This window comes from Callospermophilus lateralis, unplaced genomic scaffold (genome assembly GCF_048772815.1).
Source record: "Callospermophilus lateralis isolate mCalLat2 unplaced genomic scaffold, mCalLat2.hap1 Scaffold_45, whole genome shotgun sequence".
Taxonomy (NCBI): Eukaryota; Metazoa; Chordata; class Mammalia; order Rodentia; family Sciuridae; genus Callospermophilus; species Callospermophilus lateralis.
In genome coordinates, this window is record NW_027514398.1 from 716,592 (window position 1) to 726,762 (window position 10,171).

At 32.9% G+C, this 10,171-nt stretch overlaps 1 pseudogene across 1 annotated transcript in view; it reads left to right on the forward strand.

The window, feature by feature from the left end:
• Positions 1-9,963, forward strand: part of LOC143388897 (cordon-bleu protein-like 1) — a 40,760-nt pseudogene extending 30,797 nt beyond the window's left edge. Inside the window, exons 8-10 of the transcript XR_013090084.1 lie at positions 4,118-5,663; positions 7,476-7,651; positions 8,686-9,963. The product of XR_013090084.1 is annotated as a cordon-bleu protein-like 1 (transcript). The remainder of the gene's footprint in view (positions 1-4,117; positions 5,664-7,475; positions 7,652-8,685) is intronic.
• Positions 9,964-10,171: the final 208 nt, after the last annotated feature.

The following is a 10,171-nucleotide window of genomic DNA, read 5'->3' on the forward strand; positions in this document are numbered from 1 at the left end:
TCAATTGAATTGGATCATCTTGTAAGAGAATTTGATCTTGCACAATGATATATTTCAAGGGAATAAGAAGAAAGTGATTTATGAATGCTGATAGCCCAACCTATGTTAACATAAAAAAACAGTAAATATTCGTAAAAAACATAATACTATAGTATTCATATTTGGATAAGAAGTCATAGTCCTAATGCTATCTGTATATCTATGTCAGTTTCATTTTTTTGGTATGTATATGTTAACTTGAATGTGTATGCTGCTGATTGACTTTACTTCAAATGTACAGTCCCATTCTGAGACACATGGAGAATGTCATTTGTCCATGTGTAAATCATTTCCAATTCTTTATATCTTGATAATTTTTTCCCTTCATATACTGTGATGGCAGTAACATTCCTATTGAGAAATCATGATTTAAAAGCTTCTTCTTTCTTAGAAAAAATGATTTAGCATATTATTTTCAAAGATTTTTTTTAAAGAGAGAGAGAGAGAGAATTTTTAATATTTATTTTTCGTTTTCAGCAGACACAACATCTTTGTTTGTGGTGCAGAGGATCAAACCCGGGCCGCACACATGCCAGGCAATTGCGCTACCGCTTGAGCCATATCCCCAGCCCATTTTCAAAGATTTTGACATCAAGTTAGTGCTGGGGTCACAGTACATTTACGTAATATTTACTTTGATTTGCACACACTTTGCAATGACCTTTTGTCAACTTTAGGTGATTTTAAAAATAAATAATTTATTATCCCCAAAGTGGTTTTATTCTCTTTTCACCTACAGTACACATTTATTTAAACCATCCTTTGGTCAGATTGCAGATGTTTATATTAATTTTGAGTAGAGAAAAGACATTGCAGTATAGAAGCTACGTTCTCCTTCTATTGGCCACCCTTGGAAAATAACTTGGCCATTCAGAGACCAAGTAAGACTCTTGTCAGATATGTATGAGGAGGAATTAGCTAATAAATTCAGTGGTTATTCTAAGCTTCCAGGCCTGAAAATCACTGGGAATAATTGTGAAATGTTGATGAAAAATTTAGAGCTAAATTCAATGATTCAGTAGGTCTAACCCACTGAAAATATAAAAAACAAATTTGGAATATAAAACTAATAAATTAGTGTTTGTTAAGGATGATTTAATTTAATTTATATTTTTTACATTGATTTACTTCCTCTTGGAAAATATTTCTAGTTTTGAAACTGGATAATATCCAGTTTCAAAATATAGTCAGTGGAAAATAAGAAACAGCAAGAAAGAAGAAAATATATTTAGGCTCATTTACTTTTTTAAAATTTTTGTTCTTTTTAGTTATACATAGCAGTAGAATCTATTTTTGTATATTTTTATAATCATGGATTATACCTTATTATAATTAGTATCCCAGTTTTGTGGACATAAACAATGTTGAGATTGACTGTGATGTATTCATATATGTACATAGGAAAGTTATGTCAGATTCATTCTACTGTCTTTCCTATTCCTAACTATCTTCCCTGCCTTTCATTCCCCTTTATCTAATCTAATGAACTTCTATTGTTCTCCTCCCCTCCTCTTTTTGTAGATTAGCATCCACATATAAGAGAGAACATTTGACCTTTGGTTTTGGGGATTGGCTTATTTCACTTAGCTTGATAGTCTCCAGATTCATTTATTTACTGGCAAATGTCATAAAACCTTTCTCTATGACTGAGTGATAATCCATTGTGTGTGTGTGTGTGTATCATAATATTTCCATTATATATATATATATATATATATATATATATATATATATATATATATATATATATATATAAATAAAATGTATACACACACACACACACACACACACACACACACACACACCCCTACCCACCATAATGTCTTTATCCATTCAATTGTTGATGAACATCTAGGTTGGTTCCATAGCTTAGCTATTGTGAATTGAGCTGCTATAAATGTTGATGTGGTTGTGTCATTGTAGTACACTGATTTTAGATCCTTTGGGTATATACTAAGGAGTGGGACAGCTGGGTCAAATGGTGGTTCCTTTCCAAATTTACTGAGGAATCTCCATTCTGCTTTCCAGAGTGGTTGTACTAATTTGTGCTTCTTTAAACAATGTATGAATATACCTTTCCCCCACAATCTCATAAACAATCACTGTTACTTATATTCTTGATAATTGCATTTAGGTTCATTTTCTGTTGCCAAAAAATATGTCTTACATTCCTCTGTGCTCATAATAGTGTTCAGAATAGTGCTTTCCATATAAACATTAAATACTTAACCAAGTTAATTAAGAGCAGAATCAGAAATTTGCTTCTTCTTTGCTTCCTTATCTTACATATTCTTAATTTTTAAATCCCAAAAGTTTTCAGTTCTTGGTCATTGAGAAAGGAAGTCACTCTAATAGTGAACATAATGTGATAATCAGTTGAATTTTATTTGGGAAAATAAAAATAAATTCTATTTTAAAATGACATACTTGATATAGGAATCTGGTAATGCAAATATTAGCTGCTATGACCAAATAATAGTACATTTAAGCGATGTTTAAAAATGTGAATTTTTTTTTAAATTACATAAAAATTTACCTGACATCATGACTTATTTTGTTTGGGTATAGCTTGCATGGTTTTGTTTGTTTGTTTTCAGAGAAACTATTTACTGTAGCTCCTCCAATTTTAGGGCTTGTATTTGATCTCATCCTCTTTTAGGTAAAAGTGGATGATGATAAAACTATAGAGAAATACTTGACATCTTTCATGAGTTGACTTTTGAGGCCTGCCACTTATTAGTGTTATGCAAGCCATTCCCATATCTCAAAAGGGAGATTACTGGTCATCATGCAGGAGAAACGATGCCTCAGAGCAGGTGCTTACTAGGTATGGATGCATGTTCATAATGCCTTCACCCTTCCAGATGCTATTCCAGTTCTCTGCCATCCTGTGGAGTAGAAGCTGTTGCTACTAATGCAGGGATTGGCAGGCAATTTGCATTTTCAGGTCATATGAACTAGAATTAGAGAAAAAGTCAACAGGATCTAAGAGGGAGACTGTCACAGATCTCTTGGGCTACAACTCTAGAAGAATAAGGATACTTTTTTCCCCCACATTGAAAAATTAAAACTAATATTTTTGTTTTTATAAGGTTGAAATCAACCATGTTATGACTAAAAACAAATTCCTCCAAAAGACTTTAGTAAGGACACCCAATGAACATGACAATCAATAGACTGTTTTTTGTTTTTAATTCTTCAATTTTTTTTTCTTTTTTTTTTTTTTGGTGATGCTGGGGATTGAACCCAAGCAAGGCCTTAGTGCATGCTAGACAAGTGCTCTACCTTTGAGCTATAACTCCAGTTCTTTACTTTCTTAAAGGTAATGTTTTCTGTCGTTTGCCTTGATTAAAAATGATATTTACTGAGATTATTTTAATACTAGATATGAAATATAAATTTACATGAGGGGCTATTGAAAAAAGATTCTGGAGGGAAAAATACAATTTTTGAATTTATCAATTTCTTTCTTCATTAACAATGATGGAAAAATGAAATCTTTTCTTATTTTTTGGAGCATAGATGCCTTCTCTATATTGCCTATTCTAGACAATATTCTATCTTAAAATATTACCTAAGTGATATATATGTACACATACATAGATGTGTGTGTATGTATCTGTATAATTTACATATAATTATATCTATAATTTAGAATACTTATTTTCACACCTATAATCCAAGCCACTCAGCATCACAAGTTTGAGGGAAACCTCAATAATTTACTAAGGCATTCTCAAAATTTAAAATTTAACAAAGGGCTGGGGATGGACTCAGTGGTAGAGCACTTACCTGCAAGCTTGAGACCTTGGGTTCAATCCACAGTACTGTAAAACAAACCAGCATATTTTCACCTCTTTACGTGTCAGCAAAATGAAGCTGTGAGGGGTTATTATTATTTAACATGTGGCCACATTAGTTAAAGAGGTTCAAAACTCAGATTCTTTTGAGTGTACAGCCCTTACTGCTTTCTCTGTATGCCACTGCCTGAATTTGTATAATTAGTGATATAAAGATTATCTGTAGCATTCAAACCAACTGATGATAGGTTGGATGAGGCAAACATTGTAAACTTGAGTTTTTCTATTTTTTCTCTCCATAATTCAGAATGAAATCATTGTCCTTGCAACAAATACAGAAGATACTATGAAAAATAGAGTGAGGAGAACAGAAATCAATGTAGAAGGGGAAGCAAAAAATAAGGGCACTGTCATGGAAATTGACAGACAATCAAGCTATCAAGCACATAAAATTGTTATAACTTTCAAGGAAAATCATCTACCAGCACCATTAGTACCAGACCACAAACTGAATCAGCTTGGTGCAGAAAAGATGACAATGCAATTCAGACAATCCCTTCCAGCAACAGTTCTGGGAATCACCAAGATCATAATTTGCCTGCTTTCAAAGTTGATGAAAGTGTGCAAACTTCAAATAACAAACCAACTCAACACCTATCTTTAAATCTACAAAATTCTGTAACTACCTTAATAGAATTGAGGATTCAGAGCACCCCAGTCATATATTCAGAAGACAGACTTGCCATAAAAGATCCAGCTTGTGCACAAGGCAATGATGATCCTTTGTCTCATATAGATGGAATTGATAAATATTCAGCTGCTTTTTACCTAAAGAATCTGCCACTTTACAGACAAGACTATAATCCCAAGCCAAAACCTTCAAATGAAATTGCAAGAGAGTATATACCCAAAATTGGAATGACTACTTATAAAATAGTACCTCCCAAATCCCTGGATATACTGAAAAACTGGGAATCAGAAACCATATGGTATAAAGATGATCAAAAGATACATGCTTCAGGGAATGTGAAGGAGGTGGCCCCGCAAACACAAGACCTTGTTACTTCTGAAGGCCCAGGGGAGCTACCGCTAGATTCTAAACCAAAGCCTAACTTGAGAACAGAGCAACAGTTGCACAGGGCTGTGAGCTCACCCGATGGTGCTGTGACTGATCCTCTGAAACCTCCCAGAATGACAAGAGACACTGGCACAGCTCCATTTGTGCCAAATTTGGAAGAAATAAACAGTATTTTGGAATTAAAATTTAAATCTTGGATTTCAAATCCCCAGGCCTAACCAAGATCTTTTTTCTTGCAGATGCAGAAGAGAGTATCAGGTCAGTGTGTGACATCTGCAGCTGCCAAGAATGTCCATACTGTCCCTAGTCATTCCCCCAAGGAACTAACCAAAAAAAAAAAAAAAGAGAGAGATGGAAAGGGACACACTACCTCCTTCAGAACAGACACTTTCTCCCTTAAGTAAAACTACTCAAATTAAAAAGATGGAAGATGACATCATCAATCAGAAACCTGCTGAAACCTCTCCTCCTCCTATAGCTCCCAAGGCTATGCTTCTTCTCGCTAGTCAGGTAGCAGCAGTAAAACTGGATATTTTGAAGACTTTTGGTGCCCCAAGACCTATTCAAGTTCTGCTCCTTCGCCATTTGCCCTTGCTGTTGTGAAGAGGTCACAGTCTTTCAGTAAGGCATGGCCCGAGTCACCCAGTGTGATTGCATCCACCCAACCTCCAGCTCACACAGAGGATGGGAAGACTTACTGTGTACACAGGTGTACAGACATCCCACAAATTGATATGATGGATAAGGTTAATGTTACCTTTTAAAAAAATAAGTATTCAGATTATTATGGAACCTAGTTAAAATAGTGGATAACAAGCATGTTGGTATGTTTGTGCATTATTGAACTCTGAATTCTTATTAATAGGATAGCATGCTACTATAGGGAAAAAAGTAATACATAAATATCATTATTTACTCTGTATAATTCACATAACTTGATTAGATATTACTATAAGGTTGTCATTATATAATTGTATTATTAGTAATGATATTAAATTTCTTCATTCATTGGCTTTGTTAATTTACTAGTTTAGAGTTTGAACTATTTTCTTTGCTAATTCGTTTTTAGTTTTTCTGAATGGCCTGGCTTACTTCATTTTCTCTTCAAGTTTTATAGTACTATATAATGCAATATAAACAGTGTTGGTTATATGAAACAGCAGTATCAAAGACTAGATAAAATAACCCAACACCTGGGCTGTTCCTTTTCCATTACATTCATTCAACCTCACAGCTGACCATACATTTTTGCATGTAACTAATTCAAATTGAAATCAGTTCTAAAGTGTAACTTTCTTAATTCCCCATTTTGTTAAGGTCACTTTTTTTCAGTTATACATGTGTTGACTAAAATATCATCTAACTATTGTCTAGCCTTAACAACTTACCAAAAAATGTGTCATTGAGATGATGCTTAGTCAACTAAATAGTGTATTTTGCCAGGTTCAGACTGTATAGGCAATGAGGGTATGAAATTCATAGTGTGACTCATGATAATCTGCATGTGAGTTTTAAGAAATGTTTTGTGTACTTTTACTCTGATGGTGTTTAAAGAATACTTTCATATTTCTGTGATGGTTCCAGAAGTATTTTACACTACTTTTTCAAACATTCTTAGAGTAGGAGAACATTAACCATACTGCCAAGTGAATATTTTTCTGTAATTTTAAAGCAATATTTATAGTGGAAAATATTTACATTTATTATTTGTTAAAGCATCAGGAAGTGATGCATGATATAGACTTTAATTCTTGAGTTGGGAATAAAACCTGCATTTTTTCCATAAACTGGAATACCATTCCTAAACAATGGAACTTTGATTTAGATAATGCATTTTTTGAGTCATTGTCCAAACCATGTTTAACTCATTATTTTTTATGGCAGTTGGAAAAAGACATGTTTAAGATTACTTGATTTGCCAGTTAATTCTGATACTGAATATTCCTTCCTAAGAAGTTTAAGATTTTGATTCTTCAGTTTAGAAGTTACTAATGTTTATTTTTATCCTCATGGGAAAAATAAAACAGCCAACCAAAGTCCCCATGACTTCCTGAAACACAAAATAAATATTTACATGTAGTAATTAATACTCCTTTATTAAAAGATACTTTAGATTTAACCACTATGAAATTGTCAATATTTGACTGTGCTTTCAAAAATAATCATTTTCCAACCTGTATGTTGAAACCATGAACATGGATTATTTTTAATTTAGTAGAATTTTCTGATTATTAGTTTGGCACTTCTAGTCAACTTCATGTATTGGAAATATCAGTATTATTTGACTTCACACAGTAAACTGTATCCTTGAAAGAGAGAGACCATTTTTCTTCCTTAGCCTCCTCTGTTCAAGGGAAGGGAAGGTAAAGTAATGCCATTGTCTTCTAGTTCAGCTTTGGCAGCAAAGAGAATTTATTGGGTGAAGAAACAGCCATGTCTAAATCACCCATTGGGCAAATGGTAATTCTTAAAGAACTATTGGTGATAAAAAACGTTTTACAAAATTGAACTATTCTTCCCTTGGAATTCATATAAATATCGTGCATTTATTTTTGTAGCAAAATAACTCTGCACATAATGAACAAAATTCTCAACACCAACTCCAGCTGACTGCCCATCATTCTCCCTTAAGAGACAAAGTTCTTTAACATTCCAAAGCCCTGACCCTGAACGGATCCGACACAGTTTACTGACTGCAATCCGTTCTGGAGAGGCTGCTGCCAAATTGAAAAGGGTAAGTTTTCTTTATCAGATGGGTGACAGTGAGTTTATTTTCAATATTGTCAAACTAATACTTGAGGGAAACTTTTTTTCTAGCATTTAAATCCTAATTGAGAGGATGCCAGAAGTTTATTCTTTTATGTTAGGGGTCATTTTTGAATTATAAACTGAAGGAGTCCAGTTTTTATCCCAAATACAGATTGCAGAATCACATCGGTTCATAACCCACTTGAATCTAATGTATGAAATATGATATGTCAAGAGCTTTGTAATGTTTTGAACAACCAATTAAAAAAAACATTTTCATTTTATGTTCAAAATAGTCAAGTTCCACTATTCAGGATCCACATTATTTTTCCTTACATTCTTTTAAATTGTAATTTTGAGATATTTAGAAAATTCTTTAGTGTTTTTATTCACTAATGGTTCACAAATGGACTTTCAAAAGAATTTCAAAACTTAGGAGTTCATTTACTAAAAAGAAATCCCAAAGTCTCCACAATTGTTATGCACAAGAGTCATAGATTTGACCTTTCTTAGCCCAATAGATGAAAAGTGCTTTTTAAAACCAATTATTGTTGTTTTAAATAAATAAGAATAAGAGGTCACTGAGAATGAAACATCAAGATAATACATGTTATCAATATAAAAATTGTAAAATCATTCCTTTGTTAAATTTACTTTACTTGGTTGCATTTTCCAAAGCACTCTTGGGGAGCCAGAATTAATCTAGCTAAAAATGCTCTTTAACAGCTTGGCCTACAGTCTGTTTGTGCTCTTGTCCTTTATGTTGATTTGGTAATTTTATAAAGCTGAAAATGTGTTAATGGATTATTTAACTTGTTTTTTTGTAGAAATAACAACTCTCTGGTTTTTCATTTCATGGTGGAATGAACATTTATCCTTGATTATTTGTAATTTATTGAAATAATTAATGCTGAATATTAACACTTTCAATTAAAAAGAGTTAAAATATGCTAATTGTTGAAAATTTGACAGCTGTCCCATTTTAAATTGATGGATGCAAAGTATGTTTCTTTCTCTTAGGTTACTGTTCCACCAAATATGATATCTGTGAACGGAGGCTGGTACTCAGCCATTCCATGTCCTCTGATGCCCAGGAGGGCCATTAAGTGTGGCCCCACAACAGTGAACTTCACTGCTTCCACTTCACAGACCAGCTTCCTACCAACAGAGAACGGTGGCAAATGTATATTCAGATGTACACTAATATAATATCTATTAAAGTGTAAGAATTTGTGCTCTGGCTTTTCATGTCAAAAGAAGAATTATTAGAATTTATAATTATTGTTTCGGTGTTTTTTTTTCTTAAGAGCTAAATATGCTGCTTTAGAACTTTCAAACAAGGTGTAAATGACTTTCATTTTTTTTCAAATGAGAAATAAGCACCCTTTATTGATATCTGTTACTGACACATTCTTTATTGCTTTTGTTTACTGAGACAAATATAAATTAAGATTTATAGATATATTTGTGTGACACATGAATAGGAAAACAGATCTGATATTTGTTGCATCAGTGTTAGTTTAATTGGAAACATTTATGAGTTATATGAAAGACTATTTTGTTCAGAAAGGATGATCTAGAAAACTAGTGGTATCAAATATATTCTGTTCAATTATTTTCATTTGAGGAATCACATTATGCAAGACATGTGTATTTTATGTAATTACAAATCAGTGTCAAATTTAGAGGAAATATATTTTAAAATTTTATAACATGGAACACTTTTGGTTTTTGAATGTTTAGAGCTCAAGTTGCACAGGAGAATGTTAAATATTTTCTATATATAATTTATCACACAAATTACATATTTTATGTGCCAGAGCCTTAAACATCTTCCTGTGAAAATGTTATATTGTGACACATTTAATATAGAAAGAGGAATAGGAGCTAGTTTATGTCCATATTGGAAAACTTCAGACTATTTGGAAGTTCCAAACATCCTGGTTTTAGTTAAAATAGGTCATTATTTAGTTCAGATGCTAATATTCTAAATAATAATATATATTTACATGAATACTAAAATGGTAAAGCAAAACAGAGCCTGGGGACTAGAGCCTTTTGCTGTCTTTTCCCTGCTTAAAGAATTGCTCATTCTAAAAGCTTTGTTCAAACAAGCTGACATTATGTTGGTTTTCACAAAAGCTGTTGGGATATGTGACTCTTTAAAAGGTACTGATTTTTTTTCCTATTTAATGAAAGCAAGTTATATATTGGGGGTGCCTTTTGTTAAAAATGTAATTTGTGCCTATCAGCATATATGTGTGCCTCACCTGATGAAACACATCTCTGTTGGCCAATAAACAAACAATTACTATATGGTCTACCATTCATTGGGGCTCCTGAGTACACATTTAAGCCCTGACATTCTTACTGCAAAACCAGGGACTGAACATATAAAATGTTTAGCATCACTCCTGATTCATGGCAAGGACATCTGAAGGGCCAAATTTTGCTGTTCTTTTCCCTGAATCAGACTTGGAATGAGACCCTCATAAGTAAATCAGTA